We start from the raw sequence: 23,371 nt of genomic DNA, 5'->3' as shown, positions 1-23,371 counted from the left end.
CTTTCATTGTTCAGGAAAGAAAAAAACCAAAGGAAAGAGCAAAAAGGAAAGAAAGTGGGGGGAGGAAGGTGTACGAGAAGGACAGAGAGTGGACAGGGACAAATGAAGGCCATTGCATTAAGTCGTGGGAGTCAGGATCCTTGCATGTGCATGTGCTCACCTCTGGTCGTTTATTGACTGCAAGGGCCAGGATCTGTGAAGGGCACCAGCTCAGAGGGCGGGCCTGGGGAAGAACACAGGAGTGAAGAGGTCGCCAGACGTCAAGGGCCATTTACCTCCTCCTTTAAAAGCATTGTTAAATCACCACCAAATTACAGTAAATTGTCAATTTTTATTGGACAGGGAAGCCCTACAGCTTCATTCCATATATACAACACAGCTCTCCAGAGAGATTTTCCACAAGGTGGAGTAGGTGACTACCCTGGTTGTAGGATGTGTGGACACCAAACTAGGTCTTCCCCAAAGTATCTCACAAGCACCCTGGAGTACATATCACCCTATCATTATAAGCCACCTTTTCTTCTTCTTCTTTTTTTTTTCCTTTGGTTGGGAGATTTGTCTAGGCTGCTGATTCCAGACAGGAATTGTCTTCACATCCCCCATTAACAGATAGATTTATTGGGGCTAGACCCGAGGGTGCCAGAAGCAGGAGGAATATGAAAGGAAGCTGGAGAGACACCACAAAACAGACACTGTTCTAATTCTGTGAGTGGGCTTTGGTCTGACTGACCTGCTTATTTCTTGCTCTTGTGTCCTATATGAATAAAGGTACCATTATAGATGTGGCTCCTAATTTCTCACATGGATTTTCATCAGCTGCTTATTCAAAACAACTGGACAATGCTGACATATCAAACTATCAGCTGAGAGCTGCCTGAGACCTTGGAGATCTGTAAAAGACCCTTCCTTCTACACATGAAGAAGCTAGGACCAGCTAGAGAGACAGGTGGGGTCAGGTGGGTCGGCCCACAGCCATCCCAAACCTGGTAGACCCTAGGGAGCTAGACTTTTAGTTGACTTTCTTCTTTCTCCGGGGCCATTGTGTACACATGAGGAACTGGGGCAGGGGGTGCTTAAAGAACAGGTCACTAGGCAGCGCTGCAGTGGGAGAGATGTACAGATGCCTCATTCTGGGAGCCTGGAAGCAGCTTTCATTCCACACACATCTCCTTTTATGACGCATGCAATGTTTTATCAAAAGAAGCAATTTTGTCAAACACATATGCAAATATACAATCACATCCTACCAGAGTTAGATTTTTTTGTTCCCATTAACAAAGAGCTGGAAGGGGTCTTCCAGTTCCCCAAGTGAACTATTGCACTCACTGCAATTTCATTTTACAGATGGGAAAACTAAGTCTCAGGGGGATGATGTGCTCATCCAAGGAGGGACAAATAAGGCTAGTGACAGAGCAGGGGCTCTAGTAGAATTCCTCTGACACCAGTCCTTCAAGATCTTGCCTGACAGCCATGCCCACCCAAGCCAGCTGCAGTCTTCCATATCCCCATGTCTCTCATAGTTCCTCTTCCTGGAGTTCTTTATGGGCTGTATCTCTCCAGTGAGGTGGGACACCCTTCAAAGGCAGACAAATGGAAGCTTGAGGTACTGCAGTTTCATGGGAGCAGAAGGGGAGTCATGCTTCACTCACCACAGTGCCTACCAGAGCCTGGGCACATAAGTAAACAGAGTATCCTGGTGCACCCTCCCTGACAGTGATCCAGGGGTCCAGGAGCAACTGACACACCTCATCCCCACAGTGCCTTCCTCAGAGTGTTGTCCCCAGCAGACAGAGGATGGTATTTTTCACAAATTAAATATTTGTTTAGGTCCTGTTGATCTCTTAAGTTCACAAATTATTTTTGTCTTTGATCCAGATTTCTATTTTTCCTTTTTCCAAAAGCTTAATTTTCACTCCTCTCATTTTTGTTGTTGTTGTGGCCTTTGGCGTGTGTGTGTGTGTGTGTTTGTGTGTGTGTGTGTGTGTGTCTATGTGTGCTGTATTGTTTATTTTATAATACACTATGTGCAGCTGTGTGCTGTTTGATTTGTAGTTTGTCCGAGTGCTGGAAGAGGAGCCCCTGATGCCCCTATTGTTCCTCCCTAGCTTTACTGTTACCTTCTCCTTTTTTCCCTCTCCCCTCTCTTCTTTCTGTCTCCTCTTTCTCTCTTCCCTACTTTCCTCTGCCCTGTCAGTCTCTGTCTCTATGTCTTTGTCTCTCTGTGTGTCTGTCTCTCTCTTTCCTCTCCAAAAACAAAAAAACTATTAGGCTGCTGCTACCACACTTCTCTGACTCAGAGAGACACTTCCTGCTCCTCATTTTCTCACTCAGTGGTCTACACTTCTGGAAGCTGTCCTGTGCGTGGACATGTGTGCAACCTGAGTCTGTGTGGGGAGGATAAGACAGAAGTTAAGAGAAGTTCTGCTGCCTGCTCAAAGGGGCACAGATCACAAAGCCAGGGCCCCTGGGATGGAAGCAGGTTGGAGGACGCCCCAAGGCCTCCGCTGTTAAGCCTATAAGGGAGGAGAAAACATGGATTTGGCCCTGTAGATTCTTCCCATCAGCCAGCGCAGCAGGTTAAAAGCACCAATCAGCTGGACAGCTCAGCAAGGCAGCACATGCTAAGCGAATCCTAAAGAGTTGTCAGTAATTGATGTTCCCAGATTCAGAAGAAGAGATTGCTGGAAGGTAATGCTGCCCAGGGAGGCTTTACAAGTACATACGAATTTCCTGACCTAGAGCAGCAGGGGCGCTGAACTGGCACAGGGCTGGTGGACACAACCTAGAAAGCTTGCTTTCAGATATGATGAATATCCACACTTGTCCCTGCAGCTAGGAAAGAGATTGACTTTGTGGAGAGAAAAGTCTTAATAGAAATCAGTGAGAAGTAAGTTTGGGTCATGTGAGGAAGAACTATTATTTCTGAATAATATAGAAGAGTTATTGGGTATGCCCCGCTATTCCCTTTTTCTGTACGAATATGGCTAGAAAGTTCATTTGTAGTGATTAGAGAAATGACAGATATTCTGTTTTCTTCAAAACTGACAAGAAGTTTGGCTGAGTGTGGTTATTGTCCTGTGTGGTACTGTTTCTAAGTTAGCTTCCACCCCCCAGGGTTAAATGCCCCCACTGGCCCAGGGTTCCAGAGGCTAGAGCCTTTCCAGAAGTCTCAGGCAGCCATCCAGCTTTTCTCTACTCTCCTCATTACCCTCAGCCTCTTCAGAACTGCCTGACTGCAGTCATTTACACACATAAATTTCTAGGAAGTAGTAGGCCTCACACTTCATCTCATTAACCTGCATGGTGCCAGGAGGTGAATCCCCATTCAGGGCACCAAGGTGTTCTGTGTGATGCCCTTCAGCAGTCAGTCTCGGGTCTCTGAGGGACTAATTTCCCTATTGGTTTGCATAGTGCACTGAATTTGCAGGAGGAAGACTGGCTGAGCGACTCCAGAGCCATAGGGCCCCATAGGGATAGCCCATTTCCCCACATCCAGCACTGCCAGGAGCATGGTGCTTTCTGTCCTATGGCTCTAGGGACTTTTCCCCTGTGAAGCTGGCACAATGCTCTCTCCAAGGTTTGTTCCAGGCAAAGTCAGCCCCCCAACTGCTGCTTCCTTGTATCTGAATTCTCCAGTGAGCCTAGTTTTAATTAATTACCATCTACTCTGTACTCAAGAGGCAAACCTGCTTGGGGAAGTGTGGGAAGGGATAGATGGAGAAATTCAGCCGAAATTCTCAGGTTGCAGAACTTGTTGTTAGCGGGAATACTTGTTCCTGTGGTAAAGGAGGAGAGGGCATCCAGCTTAACACAAAGCTGCATCTAAATCTATCTTTTCTTATATGCTCAGTGCCTATCAGAGGGGAAGCCTCACTGTACACTAAACCTCCTCTTGGAGTCGCAGGTCTCCTCGTTTTTAAGAGTGATAAGAACCACATTTTTGCTTGGTACCAGGGCTATGCCCTTTATCTGCTCCAGTGTCTTCTCTCAGGGCCATGAGGTGACTTAGTGGGTAAAAACAGAGGTTATTAATCCAGGACACACTCCAAAATACATATTTTCAGTTCTATTTCTCACTTAATGTTCCTACATCATGATTTTTTGAGATGTAATTCATATACTATAAAATTTACCCTTTCGCCTATACAATTCAGTGGATTTTTTTTTAAGTATTGCAAATTGTGGAAGCATCACCATTATCTAATTCCAGAAAGTTTTCCACCTCCCAAACCAGTCCCATTAGCAGTCTTTCCCTGCTTCCCCTCACCCTGGACTTAAGACAGTACTAATCTATTTTCTGTCTCTGTGGATTTGCCTGTTCTGGATTTTTTCCTATAAATGGAACTAGAAATATATGCTCAGTTCCATTCTGAACCTGTGGATTGAAATATTTGAGACTGATAAGTTTTATTTGCTTTGTTTAAGTCTCTGGCGGTTAAATGAAGCCAGTGTTTGAACAACCTGGGCAAGACATGAAGTGTCTTCACATGGATACCTCATTTTCTGTTGTGAACAGTGTTCACTCAGGAAATGTGTTCTGAATGACAAAGCTTACATTTGAGGAGAACCTCTCAAAGCCTAATGTAATTAGGATGCACACGCCCCCGTGGATAATGATTAGCCCTAACTTCGCCAATTAGCTGTTTTATCAGTACTTTATGGAAATCTCAGTCAAAATCTATTTTAGTCTCTTCTTGTTCAAGTCAATAAATTGAATGAGTCTCAAGGACTGTTACTATCTCCCAGTTGGTATAGAACTTTTCCACACAGGGCTGTGGCTGGTATCTCATGAAAAGAGCTTCCCTTTCCAGAGAATTCAATCATGACAGGGATAGTCCTGGTCACCCAGAACAAATTAAATGAAGGGCCAGGCTAAGGCCTTGTGTATGTGCCAGGACCAAAACTGTAACAGTGTTAGAGTTGGGACATTGTGTAGAAGATTAAAAACAAGCTTAACGCTGCAGAGATTAGAAAGACACTGTTGAGGGTGAATCCACATGCTGTTTGTCAGGTCAGTTCGGTAGTCCAAGTCAGCTTCTCTACTCCCCAGGTGTCCTGTTTGCAAAAGAGCCAGTCCCAGGCAGGGACCTCTGAGGGGATGCCTGCCTGCCTGATGCCTTATACCAGTAAGGCAAACCTATGGCTCATGTATTGTTTGTTTTTCTTTTAAGACAAAAGATGCTAATGTAAGAGTTGTTCTTTCTAAACTAAAACCTAAGTATTCAGGTGTAATTGCAGTGTTGGCATTTGGAGATAAATAAATGGGTTTAGGGTTGCAGTTTGGGCCCCCATCTCTCAAAGGTGTGCCTTATACATTTTTGCATGGTGCTTGGCTGGTCATCTATCACATTAGTAACTGTCCTCTTCCTCTGTGGCTGCCAGGATGGACTGAGTCAAGAGGCAGCAAAGAAAACACTCAGAATGTAAACAGGGCCACCCAGTGAACACACAAACTTGGTGTGTGATTGTATGCACAAGTGGGCATGATTGGATGCAAACTCATCTCCAGGGCTGGGAAGATGAAACACAGTTCTCCTAATGGGGAATCAGATAGATATTTGTATACTGCCGTGTTCAAATTCCTTTTTGAGCCCCGAAAATGCATCAGGTGCTGTTGGGATAGAGCCGTGCACAGTACGTGACACATCCCTGCACTCCTGGGGTTTTACACTGAAATGTGTGGGGCAATGGTGATCAAACCAAGATGGACAATGAATAAGTTACATATATATAACAAAATCCTGGATGGAGATAATATCACAAAGTTCCGGGGGATAGAGAGCCAGAGAAGAGAGGATCTCAGAGCCATGGGAAGGGTCTAGCAGGAGAGGCTTTCTGATACATGTCAGGACCAACAGGAAGTTAGGGAGGGAGCAGGCAATATCCCAGGCAGGAGTATTCCACGCAGGGAAAGCAAGAGCAAAACCCTCCAGGGTTCAACCCTGGCTCAATATATTAATCACCCTGACTGTGTTTAAAAACTCTCAAGATCAGGCCCTACCATAGCTAAATTAAATTTCTACTGTATTAAAAGAACACCATGAATCAGTGATTCGAGGGTTGGATGATCCGTGTGGAGAGGTGGACAGCCAGTGTGTGTGTGTGAGTCCTGAAGCCCTACAGGACGGCAGATATTGTTTTAAATATTGGAAAAGAACTAGGAAGTTTTGGAGAAACAGATGAGATGAGCAGATTAGCACAAATAGGTCTGTGTGCTCTCTGGATGTATCAACAAAGGCTGGGCCTGGCATGCAGGGAAGCTGTCTTTACTTAAATAGAAGTACTCAGAGTTAATCCCTGTTTGGTTATATATGTCCAAAGGAGACAAGTAGACGCATGGGCTGGAAGTCACAAAATTAGAAGTCCTCTGAATTTGGCATGTTTTAAATTTTCCTCTGACCTTTTAGATGGAGAGAATGAAATCACTTCTAGGTGCAAGTACGGGAAGGGCTTCTAACAGTCTCCTTTCTTCTTGACGAGGTAGTTTTTAAAATGCAAACACAATGAAACAGATGAGAAGAGTTGGCACATTACATTTCTGACAATGCGTAATCTCAGCTTGTCTGAGCATTGTCATTAGGAAGCCTCTTGATTATTCTGGCAGCTCTGGTTTCTAACTCCCAGCGGACAAAAAGAGGCATGAAGAGAATTATGTTTCTCCAAGGGTGGGGTCAAAGGTCATTCCATGCCTTGGACAGCTGGCTCTAGTCATGTTGAAGTGCTGTGGCCTCAAGTGTTACTAGCAGAATAGCTGATGGCCCTGTTGTCAGTTTCCGTACACTCACTATCTATTACAGATTAAGCTGAAATTGTGGATTCTCCAAATCAGGAAAGAAAACCTCCACCTGCTCTCCTCAATCTCTTGCATTCATGGCAAGCCCCTGATACTGTAGCTTTGTAAAGGCCACAGGCGCACAACATGCTGTGTCCCGAGCAGATGCCTGTGCCACAGCCACCCCAAACTGCTGCTAGGAAAAGGAAATTGGCGCAGGGCCCATGTGCCCCTGTTGGCGATATATTAGTTAAATACCTCTGAGCATTTTAGGGAGTCCTCTACGATGACACTGCTGAAAAGAAAGACATCTCTGTGCCCTCACTTCACAGCCTCTGTTCTACTCCCAGATCCCACAATTCAATAACAATGGCCATGAACTGGAAGTTGAAGACTTGAGTTTTGTCTACCACTAACGAGCGCTGTGGTCTTGAGCAGGTGATTAACCTTTTAGAACTTCAATTCACTAATCTGTAAAATGAGAGGATTGGATTTGAAAATGCGCTAATGTTTCTTCTGGCAGCCTGAGCTGGGGCTGGGTCACCTGGTTGGCAGGGCACTGAAGTGTGAGTGAACTGGAGGGGAAGTAAATGCCTGCGACAGTGCCGTGGCTTTGCCAGGGCTGCAGGGCGGCAAAGTCTCTGTTAAGAAGTCTCTGCTATGAGGCAGAGTGGGAGGAAGTGAAGGACATAAGGAAGCAAACACAGACTACAGGATCAGAGAGGCATCTCCATCACCTCCCGATTGTATGGTCTCAAGAAAACAATTTGACCTCACTGAGCCTTAAATTGTTTTGCTTTGAGATGGAATTACTATGCTACTCAGAGAGATTATTGTGTGACATCAGTGAGATTTGTATAAAGCACCGGCACAAGTAAGAGCATATTAAAAGCCAGTTATTACCATTAACCACCCGTTCAACATTGGGTAATTATTATTTATACCTTTAGAGTTATTGGTTGGTTATCCAACCAATATTCCAATATCACATAGAACTCAGCAAGAAAAAGATTTGTTCCCTTGTTGTCATGTTCTATGGCAAGTGTTTCTAAACCAGATCTTCCCACATGGCTCTCACCTCCAACAGGGTGTCATTATTGGTGTGAAGGACCACACAATATTATCTGCAGTTTGGATCTGGAATGTTCCTCTATTCCCAAAATACTAGAGAAAACTCTATCCTAGACTTTTGACATACCAAGGAATTTGCATCCTAGGCTTTTATAGAGATTAAAAATGAACAAAAGACTCTTCTTATAGGGGGATAAGAATGCGCTGTCCTTCAAGGCAGCCAGAACAACCCAGCATTGTCCTAGGGCTGACCTAGGACATCAGGATTAAATCAAACCATGTGTTCCCTCCAGTCCCTGTGTTTTCTGTTCACCATGCCACAGACATTTGTCAGAGCTCTGTCACATTTGAGGACTATACTTGGTCTTAGAGACAAATGGAAACTCATAAAAGCCTATCCCCTGCTCTCAAAGAGCTCCCTGTCTCCTGGTAAATATTCAGAGCCTGTTTCAGCCCCAGGCAGGTGTGGCGGGTGTCCCAGAAGGCATGATGGGAGCTAGCTCTGAAGCAGGCTGGTATGCCCACATCTCCATCCTCATCATCATATGAAAGTGAGAGGAATTACCCAGGACCCAAGAGCATCAGGACAGCACACCCTGTGTGTTAAATAAGTAGCACAGAGATAGCTTGAGAGAACTGTTTAGAGAAGGAGAGTCTGCAAAAGCCTTCTGAAAAAGTGGAGTCTTCATGTGGATTGTGATGATATTCATAATCAGGACTGGCAGAGAAAAATGGGACGTTAAACTTCACTCAGGCAGATGAGATCTAGGCTGGGATCTTGTTAATGTAGAGAGAAGCGACTCGGAAAGCTACAGGAGTTGTAGGTAGGACAGAATAGATGAACTGTTAAAGGCCTTAAAATCTCAACTCTAGCTCTTCCATCTGCCTTTACCTCTTTTGCTGCAGTGGTCTTTCTTCTCTCAGTGTTAGTCTGCACAGTCTCTTGACAAGCTGTGTTTCACTTCAGGGAACTTCCTTTGTCTCTCTCATGGCCTCTTCCCTTTTTCACTCTCCCTTTCTTTCCTTCCACGTACACAGTGCCTGCCAGGCATATGCTGTGCTTCTTTCTTCTCAGTCCCAGTGTCTTCTCTGAGATGACGACATTTAAGAATCCTTCATGCATCCAGCATTGAATGAGTCTGACTTGCTTTTAGAGTCTGTTCCTCCTCCTACCTTCTTCATTTCTTGGACTTGGAATACAAGTGTCTCAAAGAAAACCTGGGCTTGGCCTCCCCAGGGACCTCCCAAGGCTGCTGAGCCTCATGCAGGCAGACCTACACTTGATGTTCCCAGGCTTTGCTCAGGGAGCCCATCCTCCTCTCAACTGCTAATGGCTGCCTGCCCTATGCCCCAGGTTCATGGCTCTCCACGCCCTCCCAGGTGCAGGCTGCTCTGGGAAGCTGGTAAGAGCCTCGCTTTGATCACATATACAATAACCTCAGTGCCAAGGCATCCATGCTAATCACTTTTGATTACAAATGGATTAAAAAGGACAGCAGCTGCACAGGGCGGCTTTGATTCAGGCCTGCTCAATAATGAGATGCACAGGCACAAGCCAGGAGGCTGCAGCCATCAGCTCTGCCCAGACCCCATGCATCCCTCAGAGCTCACTCTGGGGTGGGGTCTTCCCAGAGACACAAGCGAAAAAGAGACAACTTGCAACTTGAACTCAGTGCTCCTTATGTCTTTATCCTTATCAGATGCCTCCTATGGCCCAGCCACACCCTGTGCCCTTTGCCAATGGATTAGCCTTGTTCTGCACCATGGATGGAGGAAATGTAGCTGGCCCCTGCCACGTTATTGGGTGGCATGGTGTGAAGCCATGGGTTTCATGCTAGCCTCTCTACAGAGATAAATTCCAAACCCAGCTCCAGTGCAGCTAAATCTGCAGAGAGACCAGAGTCCAGTAGTTCCTTCCCTCCCACAAAGCATGTCCTTATGTGGTTACTGGTTTTATCAGAGAAGAAAAGATTGTAGTGCCTACATTGAGATCCTTCATATGTACATGTGCTTTCATCTGTGACCTCTATTGTGCCATTTTCCCCAAATCTTGTGACTTAGCCAGGATTTTGGGACTTTGTTTTAGAAATAAGGGAGCTAAAATATAGACGAGACTCCATACCAGGTCTGGTTCTATGGGAACCAGCCAAAGCTCTGTCATTGCCAGCCTCCCCTTCCCCATGTTAGAGGATGTCCTTAGTCTTTCTGACTATGGATTCGTGAAGACAATGACTGTCATGTGTGTCCATTTTTGTATACACACTGATACATTAATGGCTCCGTGGGATATGAGTAGCTGTGTTGGCAAAGTTGCAAGACTTAGGGAGATAAGAAGCATTCAGCACCAAAGCCAAGAGTTCTCTGGGCTGCTGGATTCACTAATAAATGTGACCTTGGTGTATTTAATGTTTGGCTAAAAAGAGTTTGAGAGAGCAATGGGAAATTCCCTGTTCTAGTAAAAGCCTCCATAGAAGAGCCAGTATTTCCAGCTACTTCCTGCCCACCTTTCCTTCAGCCCAGGAAGGCAAGTTGTGTCCCCCTTACACTGAAGCCACAACTCAAAACCACACCATAGCAGACTCATGGCCAAAGCCTTTCCACAGTACCATATCCTTTCATGTCAAAAGACTCCGAGGGTCCTGAGCTTGGAGGGTAGGTAAGGGAGATGAAGGCGTATGAGGTTTAACACCAAGCATTGCCTCTGTTAGTGTGATACGGGATGCTCTGCCTGTCAGCCAATTTAAGTGATCTACTTGGAGCGGATGATCTTAAACAGATAGGCTCAGGGATACAGCAGTAGTATGCTGTAACCAGCTTATACTGGTGGCACCCACTGAGCCGATCTATTCCCAACTCTGCAGTCAGTGACAGCAGATTGGTAACTTAAAACCATGAGTGATTCCACTATGGAAATTGGCTCCTGCTTCACATCAGGGCCTTTTTTTTTCCTCCTTAGAAAGCCAGTCATTAGGGCCAGGATTTAGCTCAGCGGTTTGGTGGCCTGCCTCGCAAGCGCAAGGACCCAAGTTTGATCCCCGGTACCAAAAACAAACAAACAAACAAACAAACAAAAAAACCCAGAAAGCCAATCATTAAATATTTTCTACAACATGACTAGTTAGTAAGTTTTTTCTCCCTTTGGCACTGTGGGCTCAGGTCTGAGAGACACACTTTGAGTGGGGCTTTTGTAAGCTAGATGGTGAAGTCAGTGGGAACCAGGTCTAGAGAGAAAGCATTGAAGGTACATGAGAAATTCTGCCTTGGGAGGCATGGAGACAGTGCATATTTTCAAGTGTATCAGGGGTCCCCCACTGGCAGGAGGACTAAGTAGGCTATCCTGTGTGCCCATGTGCAGGGCTGGAGAAGACAGGGAGAGGATGAATTGGAAATCCCCTGGGTTTGGTGTCTGGATCTAACTTTGCATCTGAGGCCTACAGTGAGTTGCTCCATCTGTTTTCTCTCATCTGTAAAATGGGGCTTCACGTTATTTATTTCACAGGAAGATCTTAGGGTAGAAAAAAGAAAAGAAAACCGTTAATTCTTGTTCCACAGAATTAGGGCACAAGTTTCAGTGAGGTATAGTTCCACTGAATTAAGGTGTTACTTGCCAAAAACTAATGCTGTGCCTCTAAACTAGTGAGTGCCACTTAAAAAATGCTCAAGCTGGGTCCCATCTGTCAGAGTAGTTGGAGAAGGGGATTCCTGCATGGGCAAGGGTGGGCAGGGCTGGATAATCCCTTCCATGTGAGGGCTTCTGAAGCCAAGAGAATGTCCCTGGGCAAGTCACTGACTGATTTTTTTGCCTCATTTCCTCTATCTGTCAAACACTCAGCCTAGACTCTGCACCGTCCTGTTTTCACTGTTGTTGGGAGAGTTAATTGATCATTACTTGAATGCTTTTAGGTCTACAGAGTAGAGCTATTTTTGTGAAATTCATACATCATCTTTTTTATTCTAATAGAGGTACTTTGTACCTTGAAATAAGGCAACATTCCTGCAACTTGATTATGGAGAACACTTGCCATTTTACATTCATTTGATTAAAGAAGGTAATAAAAGATAACTCTATTGTCAATTTTTTTGAACTTAATGTAGAAATGAGTTTGTATGACTTAGAATCAGAATGCTTACTATTCTAAGGGTTGACAAAAACCTTACGGTGACTGGGGAGCAAGGCTGTTGTTCTTGATTCTCACATGCCTTCCATTCATATATGGCAAAGGTGAATGGGCAGACACAGCTAGATACGGCTTCCCTACTCTGCTATCCCTCTTCTACTCCAGAGCCAGCCTTGCTTAATATAACTCCCCATGTAGCTAAGCATCCTCTGCCTCTCTCACCCTTGTTCTTTTCAAAAATCTGGCATTTCTTTTTATTGAAGGGCATAGAGACTCCAATTTTCCTTGCCTACTTGGAAATGAAGCACAGAAAATAGTTAACTTGGGAATTCTTGCACAGTGCCCATGGTGTAATTGATTGATAGTGGATGCCTTTTTAAAGGCAGGCTTAAGTAGGAAAGGATGTGGAAAGAAAAAGTAGAGCCATTAGTCTCTGCAAGGCAGTGAGAGATGAGGACATGGTTCCTGGTAAACACACACGTAGGCTTTGATGACTCAGTTTGTGCCAAAAGCTCTACCACTCCACCATTTTTGCTATGATATCAAACCCTCCAGTGCCAGGTAGGCTGTAGGTGATCCCAACCTGCTGTAATAATTTGTATATAACAATTTGTATGAAGCCGATGAGTGGAAGACCATTTATCACCTTTTCCAGATTCAGAAGCTGTCAGGCTCTGAGGAGATCTTTCAGAATTCCTCATATTAGAGGTGGGGAATATGAAGGGTCAATCAAGGATATGACTTTCCCACGGTCACACAACTGTTGAATTGCAACTGAAGAGTACATTGCCAACCCCTATGGTGAGCTCTTTACTTGGTCTATAAATAAAGGGCTAGACATACGATTACTAATGGGGTCTCAGACTGAGTTAGCAACTACTTCCAGTCCTGCTGATGTAGCATCTGTGTGTTATATTCACTGAGCTCCATCTCAGTGGGTAAAGTACAGTCAGACACTCCCCATCTGAGTCAGCTAGAGATTCTGGGCAGGTTTATCAAAAAATGTGTGGGTTGTGAGACCCACACGTGATTTCAGGAGAACAATTAATGTATACCTCATTTGTGAAAGAGGTCTGTGGAGACATAATCTACTGAGTTGGTTTGATGAAAAAGGGAACCTCTATTTTCAGCTAGGTCTGTGTGTGATCACAGAGTTGTTGAGAGTAAAATCACAGTTAGCATTGCCTTTTTAGAGAACTGTGGTTGGTTGAGTCAGGACTGTATGAGATGCAAACACACACATATGTACCCTAGCCAAAAAGAGTTATTGGTGAACCAGCTATTTCCCAAAGGCCCCATGTAATACAAGAGGGACAGGTTTTTAACAAGGTACCAGGGTGTGTGTGTATTCCAAGAAGCCAAGAAGGGCTGCTTCAGAGTTGTTGTTCTGGGAATCATGTCCTGTTTTCCCAGGATATTTTGTTTGCTTATCTGCTAGGAACATCTGCAGATGCTCTGGCAGATCCTGCGGAATATCTTCAATGACAGTACGAAAAATCAGTTTGGAACTGCCAGTTATCTTAAGTCTTCAAGGAATCCCAGGTCACACAGGAGGCCGGGACCCAATCCTTAGCACTTACAATGCCTAGGACAGTAATTCAAGAGCAAGGCCTTCTGTGTGAGGCATTGTACATTGGTTGTGCAAATAGTTTCCAAATAGTAATTCAAGGAGATTATTAATTTCAACCAATAGCAAAATGCATAAGCAAGTACATTTTACTTGATTCATTAAAATAAATTAGCAGATAACCTGTTTTGATATCTTCAAAAATACTTATTTTTTTTGTTTTTTGTTTTTTTTTTGGTACTGGAGATTGAACTCAGGTCCTTGCACTTGCAAGGCAGGCCACCGAACCACTGAGCTAAATCCCCGGCCCAGAAATACTTGTTTTGATGAAAAACTTAAGCAGATGTATTTGACAGACAAAGACTGCCTTTTACAGCTTTTGTATTATGAAGGCTATTTCTTACTAAGTAGAGTAAGGTCTCACTTTCGACTCCTTTTGATGAGCAGAGTTGTCTGTTTTCCCAGAGCCTTTTTTCCTGCTGTGCAGTTCCTTCATTCTGTCAAGGTCAACTCTGTCCTTGATACTTGTCCTCCTTGTAATTCCCATGCTATGTTGGATTCTCAGATAACATAATAGCATGTTTTATGCCTACAGTAATAAAGATAGCTTATTTAGGATTTCTTATTTTTCTGTATTGTCAAAAGTGCTCACTTAATGCCACAGGATGCAGTTAATCCCCTTCCCATTACTGATTACTCTTTTTTATAAACATTTACTATTGTTTGTCTTATTGCTTGTGTCTCTAAATGATGAAGACCTTTCCTAGGTAGGATATAGTGGCCTGTGACTACACTCAGGTTACTGGCACTGCCACATACATAGAGGAGTTGAGAATGAACATAGACTTTGGTTTCAAGTGGAATTGAGAACCTCTCAATGATAGCTGGATAACTTTGAATAAATTACCTATTTAATGTTGCCGAGTTTCTGTTTCCTCATTTGTTAAATGGTATAATTACAGTACTGCCTTATGAAATTCTTGAAAGAATTTAATGCCATGTGCTGATCCCTGAAAAGCATTTGTTAATGCATGGGGATTCCCCACCTCTGGGATAGTGCCTGGGACTTGGCATGGCCTCATTTGCTGGCAGGGAGGAAGGAAGGAAAGAAGGCAGAGCTGGGAAAAAAGGAAGAGAATAAACTTGTTTAAAGAGAAAATATGCCTCATAATATGTCCAATACTTACAGCAGTATACAGTACAGACTCCAGAGATTTAGCTGGATTCAGGAACAAAGAAGTTGCTTTTGGACAAAGTCAATTTGACTTCAGAAAAAATTTGAGGAGAAGATCAAGATGGCAGAATGCCAGGCGTGGTGGCGCACACCTGTAATCCTAGCACACGGGAGGCTGAGGCAGCAGGATCGCTGTGAGTTCGAGACCAGCCGGGACTACATAGTGAGTTCCAAGTCAATCTCAACTACATAGTGAGACCCTGTTGCAAAAAAAAAAAAACTGCCACCTGCCTTGCAAGCACAAGGACCTGAGTTCTATCCCCGGTACAAAAAAAAAAAAAAAAAAAAAAAAAAAAGATGGCAGAGACATTACCTTAGATCCCTACCCTGTGAGGTTGCCTAAGACTTTCGGGAAGAATGACTCCTACCTTCAAGGTGAGTCATCTGGGCATGGCTGGCTGTGGTTACAATACCCCTGGGGGCCAGGGATGCCTCTCTGATGAAGTAGGGAAAAACATCAGTCCATGAAGAGGTCATGGATGGCTTAGACAGAGAGCTAGACTCACTATGATTCCAAGCTATGTTCTAATTCCATTTGTCCTGTTATTGGCCTACTTAACCTTGGGTGCATAATTTAACCAATTTTAACCTCTGTTTGTTCAATGACATACTTGATAATAATATCATGAACTGTCAGTGTGATGATAAAGAATGCTGATAAAATAAAGTATGTGCCTGAGACAACAAGCAAGAGGGTGTCCCTAAAAATCATATTTTTCACATTTTAATTACCTAGAGGATACCTTGCCACTGTACTAAGGCTTATGAAAGTGCTACTACCTGCAACTACAAGGTTCAGCTAACACTGGGTCCAACATGGCTCTATCTTTTTTCGATATCCACCTGTAGTTGTGATTAATTGCTCCAGATTTGGCCTGAGGGACCCAGGTTCTCTGCCAAATTGGCTACACTGAGCAGAGCTTTCGACTCTAGTACTCAGATACTCTCTGAAGCAAGTACCTTTTCACTTTTCCATTCTCTACAACTGAGTGAGCCTTGCAGTATAAATCAATTTTCCAGAGATTCACCAAGGGGATGATTAGAAAGTTTTCATACTCATCTTGGAGCCAAGTGAACAGATCGCCTGGTCAATTTAACCAGAAATTCAGTAAATGATGAAAAGAGGAAGATGAGTGTGGATATCCTCCCAGCATCTCGCTTTGTGTAGTATATGTCTAAGGAGAGGAACTTCCTTTATAGGATTTTTCCAGGCTTTGGCAACAGCCCATGGATGCTTGCAAAGTTATATCCCAATTTCCTTCATAGAAAGACTTACAGTTTAGATTGTGCTCCTGAGATGTGGGATACCTCTGGCCCCTTCTTTTCCTGGTATATTACATGTGCTTCCTGAGCTTCACATGCAGATAGCAGACACTATTGTCTGCAAGAAGGGTAAAGAAAGGAAGAGAAAGCTTTTTCTCATGAGTAACTTGCAGCAAGTTTTAAAGGCTGTGTTCTGGAAATGAAGTGTTGACACACTCCCAGCTCCCTCCTCTAAGGGATAATTGCCTTGGTATCTTTAAGTAGTGAGCTGGTTAGCCATCTTTCTCCAGTTAATGCTGTTAGCACTTGGAGTGGCTTGCTTACCTATGGAAAGTCCCTTTCTCTTAAGATACAAGTTTTCAAACTTTCATTTTCGTATAACATTTAGTCACGTGACTCTTAATATGGAAGTCCAATATAAAAATACCTAAAAAGTTGTGCTGTTCTAGATGAAGTGGGGTTGGGGACTAGAACTCCTTTCCTCATCTCCTTTTACCCACTTTCTAATCTCCAAGTCGCTTCTGTGGAATCCAGGACTCTGTGAAGCGCAGGCTGAAAATCATTGTTTTATAGGTTTCCTTTGGATAATTCACTTGAAAATGTTGGAAGCATCGTGGGGAACCCAATAAAGTTGATAAACAATACACACTGCAGAAATAGCTAGGGGTTTGGAGAGTATTGAGATAAAGGGAAGAAAAAAATAACAAAATGAGTTAGTCAAGCCAGACTAACACGGCATTCTGCTGCTTACGAGTGATGAACCTCAGAGCCTACTTAACACTCTTGAGCCAGTTTTTACTGAAATGTTGAAAAAGTGTGATATTAACATCCATGTTGCCAGTTTTCACCAGGTTTCCCCGTGTAAATGCCACACCCATTGCCATGTGATATTCCCTCCATGAATTTTAGTTTTCTTGGTCTAAGCAACTGCGCATTTGAAAAAGAATTCTACTGGGAAGTTCAAAAAAGGGCAGGATGAGTTTCTGAAGGTTCATCAAGTTCAAATAACATACAATCATTTCAGTGAGTTTTAGATTTAGGACATTCAGAGGCTCTTCTTTCATTATGCCTTGGTAGTTACATCTCTAATCTGCAAAGTGGAGGATTAAAGACATTCCCACCCAGAAGATGAAACAGCAGTGACTTGGACAGTGACCAAATATGCACACCACTATAAGAAGCCCGGGTTACATATGCAAGGCTGCACATGGGATCTTAGAAAAAATGCAAGAGCTCTTTTGGCTGCGCCTCTAGGGGAATTTGTTATAGATCTTACCTGTGAATATTAGAACCCCATCATTTAAAAAATAATAAAAGACAAATATAAGCAATCAAGACCAGGCTTGCTCGGAGCTATATACAAAGTTATTATTAGTCATCCTTGTTGCTCTTTGGGCAGAGAGCCTGAAATGAAGACTGGAGATGTCAGTGCTTTCAGGTTTAACCTTTAAAATTCCAGGAGGCTGAGAGGATTTAGCAAAAGGACACAGCCCAGCTAGGATGCTAACTTCAAGTGTGTAGCTTGTTTCTTAGGCCAGCGCGAGTCATCCCCTTGGCCTCTGTACCACACACCCAAATGTCTTGTTGGTTAGAATTAGTGCCTTTGAAATTGGAAGGTTGTTTACGCAGATGTGAATTTGAATTCTGTTTTGCTGGATGGTGAACTCATGTAGCAGCCTTCTGAGTATCCATCCATCAAATTCCTATTTATACACCAATAACGCAGACACAAAACCCTCCTGTCCTTAACTCTGACTTTCTGATCAAAAATACTGCCAGAATGTATAGAAAAACTCTTTGAGGTGTGTGTTTCTGGCAGATAGTTACTAGTGTCCCATATATCTCTTTTTTATCCCCTAATGAGAGGGACAGTTAGGGCTGCTGGCAAGGTGGGACCAGAGGGAACACAGAATTTACTCAATAGATGGTTAAGTGAGGTCTGAAAAAATTAAATTTTCCCATAGTGAGTTGTGCAAAAAACGGATATAGGACACAAGTTTATGCTAATTTCGTTTCACCACCCTTATTTTAATATCTGTTTCTGTCTGTGGTTATGGTGAGTTGTAGACTCCGTCATAGTTGGTGGCTGCAGAGCCTATTGCTTGCACTTCTTTCCTTCTCTGTCTTGACCCCTGACATAATTTCAGTTCTGCCTGCTTATTTTATTTTATTTTATTTAGTTTGGTACCAGGGATCAAACTCAGAACCTTGCACGTGGGAAGCAAGTGGTGGAATCACTGAGCTAAATCCCTGGGCCACTTCCTGCTCTTTTTATAATCCCCTTCCCATTCTCCATCTGTCTGGACACCTAAAGCTTCTTTTGGTTATATGCACGTGGCTGGATTTGTTTTCCTGGTTTTCCTTAGGGTAACCCAATGTTTCTGGGCCTTAGTTTTCTTTTTCAAGGGAGAAAGTGAGTCTAGTTAATCTCTCTGAAAGCCTCGTCCTTATTGAATGTTTATCTGTTTGTGGGAGTCGTGCCTACCACATAGGCTGCTCTAAACTCTGTGGGTTGAGGAATTGGATTAGGGTGGTGTTAGCCTCTGTCTTACAGCCAAAGTTAACAGCAGATGGCACTGCACAAAATAAAAGGAAGTGGAGGATCTATTTCATGCAAAATAGGAAAATAAAACACTAAAAATATGGGAGGTGACATGGAAGACATCAATGAAAGGAGGGTACCTTTGGGGGCAAATTTGAACTTGGTTCACCTGTTCTTCTTCTTTGCCCCATTCTTTACCTACCTACCAACCTGTCCATCCATTTCCCATGCTAACATCTCTTTATCTGGCCCAGAAGGGAGGAAATGCAGGGGAAGGGTAAAGGATGTGGAGAGTCCCAAGGACCTCAGGCTTCAGTTTGTCCAGATGCACATCTGTGAGCTGAAGCCCTTCTGGCCAGATATCCAGCATGGCACATGTCCTTATTCCTGATCATGTCAGTAAGCCCTTCCCAGACACAAGTGTATGGTGTCAGCCTGATGAATATGTGGAAATATGTTGGGTCCTTCTCTACCCTGGTGTAGCAGGCATATCTGATTATTGGCCAGCAGAGGTGAATGATTACTCTAGGGCAAGAAGAAAGAGGGAGAAAATAGCATCCTTCCTTCCTTCTGTTCCTGTGGGGACTGTTTAGAAGCTATGACGTTTGCTGTAAGAGAGGTTGTCCTAGGCCCAAGATGGTCACCAGGGGTGGTTAGCTACCACTGCATGGTGGGCGCTTTTCACTGAAGAAGCCAAGGAAGACTCCCATTCAGAAAGCAGATAGAACAAGAGAACAGAATATCTTGCTTGGGGAAGCTGAAGGGATTTGTCCTCATGTGCCATGAGTTTCCACAACTCCCTTTACCTTCCTCCAGCCCTCCCTTTGAGCTTGGAGAGACCAAAAACACTTGAATTTATGCTTAGAGAGAAACTGCAGCTCTTCAAAAATTAAAGGCAGGGTCATCCTTCTAATATCTGAAAGTGGACTGTTCCAGAGAGTAGCAAGACGTGTCAGGAATGAGATTGGTCAAAGCAGCCAGCAACACTGCCCTGCTCCACCAGGAAGATGAAAGAATTTTCCCTTCCTTTGCCTTTTAAATGTAATTCTGTCTTTCCTTCTCCCTCCATACCCTCTCAGCCCTATACCAGGGAGTGGTACAGACATTTAGCCATCCTGGGAAAAGGCAGGATCTTTTTCATTAACTTCAGCCTGATTGAAGTCCCTGGAGCCATGCTGGATTTCATTTTCCTCTCTCTCTCTCTCTCTCTCTCTCCCTGCACATCCAAAGGCAGTGAACTACTGTTTCCTAATGGGACCAAATGGGGATCAGGCCTAGTGGGAGGGGACACTGGAAGGGATCTGGAACTATGTGTGTGTTTTTTAAGTCAATGGCTTTGAGAAGGAACAGGCTTATCTATTCTTAGCTGCCTCGATTTCCACCAAATTCCTCAGCATTTCTCTCCCACCTACAGTTGAATTGGACAGAGACGGTTACTAACTGAGGCTTCTGCACAGTCGCTGGGTTTTCAGAGACCACTGAGTCCCACTGCAAGTCAGCAATGTGACCTTGAAAACTTCACAGCTTCTTTTTCTGCAGAGTAAGAGTTACCTATTGGGGACACAGTGATATCCTCATTTCTCTCAGGGATCTTTAGCTGCCTTTTTCAGGTCCTAAAACTGTAAGACTAGAACTCTTTTGAGGAGTCTTGTTTAGGTGTTCTGTAATTTTAAATACAAGGAGACTTGCTTGTCCTGCATTTCTCTAATCAACATCTGAGCACCACACTTAAGATCCCTTTCTTGTTTCCTGGGTACAGGATGTGTAAACTGCTAGGAAATCATCCATATTGGGGAGTGTTAATGGTCAAGGGCTGTGCTTTGCCCAGAGCTCCTGAATTTGGTTAGGACATGGTTAGAATGAAGGAACTATGGCATGATGGTGAGGAAAGATAGCCTTCTTTAAACTGTTCTTTCAGGACTCAGAGATTGGAAGGCTTGCCTTTGACTGTTTCCAGGTCAGATAACACCTTCCATGTACACTACATTTTGAATGAAATATTCAAGATCTCCAAGGGGTAAGCTTAGTGGTAGATCACTTGCTTGCACAAGGTCCTAGGCTCAATTCTTCATTATAAAATCTTTAATTAATTAATAGAATCACAACCTCCAAGGTACAGTAACTCAGAAGTTGCATGATTGCCTGACACTGACCCCATGAATCCTTTCACTGAGCAGCAGTTGAGCTAACGTGCCTCACCTGGGATGAACCCACTGAACCTGCAGGAAAGAGAGGGCCTCTCTCTCTGGCTGGCAGTGGATTCTTTCACTCTTTAGCCACTTTCACTTTCCTACTGTGCTTCTCTAAATTTAACCTCTGACTCCCATACTAAAGTATAAACCAATACTCTCTCCAAAGTCAGTAGCATATAGAGAAGAGCTTTTTCTCATCACAGGAGATGATTAATTCATTCAAACATTGGAGTGCCTCCTTCACACAGGAAAAGTGCTATGTGCCGAGGGCCATTTCCTTTTGTCGGCTTGAAGGGTGTCTTAAGCTGCCTCTCACACTTCTCCACACTCCACAATTTAGTCATTCTTGTCCTCACCTTGGGGTTGACAATATTTTCCACTCCCTTTCATGTCATTTGACCAACAGGTTGTTTAGTGACTAACTGTATGTCCAGATGCTACTCAACACAAAAAAGAAATGCAGAATTTACATAAGATGATGTGTTTTGTTAGACTTGATCTTCTTAGGCTCTCTGCTGGGAGATTGGAGTCATTGGGCTCTGATTCCTATAAGTGAACTCTTGTTGGTGACTCAAGGCCTGCAAAGGTTTTGCCTGTGCCATACCTCACCCTATCTAGCCTTTCTGTGTCTCCTCCCTTTGTTCCCAGCTCAAATGAGCATCTTAGGTTGTATTGACAAAATCAGAAGAGTGGATGGCCGTTAACAATTAAATAAGAGTGTCTGAGAGGAAGGGTTAGTTAAGGGTCATCCATCAGGACGCAAGCATCATGTTACTGTCTGTGGGTCACTTGACTACTCTTCTGAACTCAGCCTTGCTTCTATGCCACATCCCCATGGCTGATTTCCAATGTGCCTTAATTCGGTGCATCTTATTATGGAAGAAAAAGCCTCAGCTTTGAGAAACTACAGCTTGTGATTAAATCCTATCAGTAAGACCTAGAATATGCTATTCCATTTCTGTAAATCTCAGTTTTCTCATATATAAAGTGGAGATATTTTCTATCTCAGAAAGGAGTTGCACAGTACAAAGCAGCAACCAGGGACTCACAGGCAATCCTGTGTTTATCACAATTCCCTGCCTTTGTCCTAAAGGGGACTGTAGTTGGCCTTGGATAGATGCAGACAGAGAAGTTTTGGGGTTAGAAAGTCTCTCTGTCTCTCTCTGCCTTTGTTCTTTTATCTGCTCCCACATGAAGCCCTTCATTAGCCACATTTTCATTCTTAGGGCTAGTTCAAATTTCATGCCATTTCAACAATCCCACTCTGACCTCCCATGCGTCATCTTTAAACTTTGACACACATACTCCACTATGCACCACTTGAAATAATGGGTACATGTCTGAACTTTGACCAAATTATAGGTTCCTTGAAGGAAGAGACTGGGTCTTATGATTATCGTTTGGCCTTCAGTGCCTAGGCAAGTGGCCTTGCGAGCTGTTGCTTGGCTGACTCAGTACAACCAGAAGAGCCAAAATGGCTCTTTACCAAGATGGATAATCCAGCTCACAGGCAGAGTTAGATGAGGGAAGAGAACTATCCCAGCTCTAACACTTAGGCAGCATTTTTGGCAGAGTCGTTCAGAGAAGCTAAAACGTCGTGTGGAGCTTTTCCTGAGGCTGGAGGCACTGGAGCCCAGCACGACTCCTTCTTTTTCTTGAACCAAGCAAAATATTGTTACAGAAAACATAAAATCTTTCCTATTTTTCACAAACGCTCTCCAGGTCTAACAAAGCTAGCCATCACTCTCCTTGAATCAAAATAAGCATCTTCTCTTTTTCTCCTCATACTCCTGTCCTTCTCAGCATTTGAAAGCAACAATAAAGAATGTAATTATTAAATAATCATTTGCTTTTACTGAGTGTTTTGTAGTTCTGGGCCCTGAGGAAGATGTAAAAATATTCAAACTCTAGAACTTTAACACTTTAGCGTTGACTACGCAGAGGTGCAAAAATACATGTCTTCCTCATCCTAATCTAATGTTCTATATGACTGTTTGAAATGTGAGCTAAGAAAACCCAAATAGCTCATAAAATCATAGGCAACACGGCAGAGAAACTGAGTCACATAGAAGAAAGAGGAAAAGATCGCTTTTACTACTCTGATTTTTAAAAAGCAAAATAAAAAAGTTCTCCTTGAGAAGATGGGTCTTTAACTATCTCTAAAACAGTAATTCTTAACTTGTATTACAGACTGCTTTACCAGTAGGAAGAAATCGAGAAACTCTTGCCCCAAGGAAATGTACATATCCATAAATTCACACATAACTGTAATCTCTGGGAGCCAGTGTACCTCTTAAAGCACAGTCTTAGCCCATGACCTTTAATTTAAGACCTTTTGGAGAACTGGTGGTGCATGGAAGATCAGAGAGGGCAGCCAAGGTGTGTGTGTGTGGTGGGGAGGAAGTCAGAGGCAGTGGATCCAGTGGGAAAGCTGGATTCCGGGGCAGTTGGAGAACTGGTGGTGCGTGGAAGATCAGAGAGGGCAGCCAAGGTGTGTGTGTGGTGGGGAGGAAGTCAGAGGCAGTGGATCCAGTGGGAAAGCTGGATTCCGGGGCCAGAAATGTCACATTTCCCTGTCGTGATTGTGCTTCCTGAGCTCTGATCCAGGCTCT

General features: G+C 43.7%; 1 protein-coding gene across 1 annotated transcript in view; it reads left to right on the top strand.

Moving 5' to 3' along the window:
- Setbp1 (SET binding protein 1) overlaps positions 1–23,371 on the top strand; it is a gene marked incomplete at its 3' end in the record, with an annotated part of 348,446 nt that overhangs the window by 154,220 nt on the left and 170,855 nt on the right. The gene's annotated exons all lie outside the window — the stretch shown is intronic.

Source organism: Fukomys damarensis, unplaced genomic scaffold (genome assembly GCF_012274545.1).
Source record: "Fukomys damarensis isolate Sample0158 unplaced genomic scaffold, DMR_v1.0_HiC HiC_scaffold_30, whole genome shotgun sequence".
Classification (NCBI taxonomy): Eukaryota; Metazoa; Chordata; class Mammalia; order Rodentia; family Bathyergidae; genus Fukomys; species Fukomys damarensis.
The sequence above is the reverse complement of the archived record's forward strand: the minus strand, read 5'-3'. Positions and strand labels throughout refer to the sequence as shown.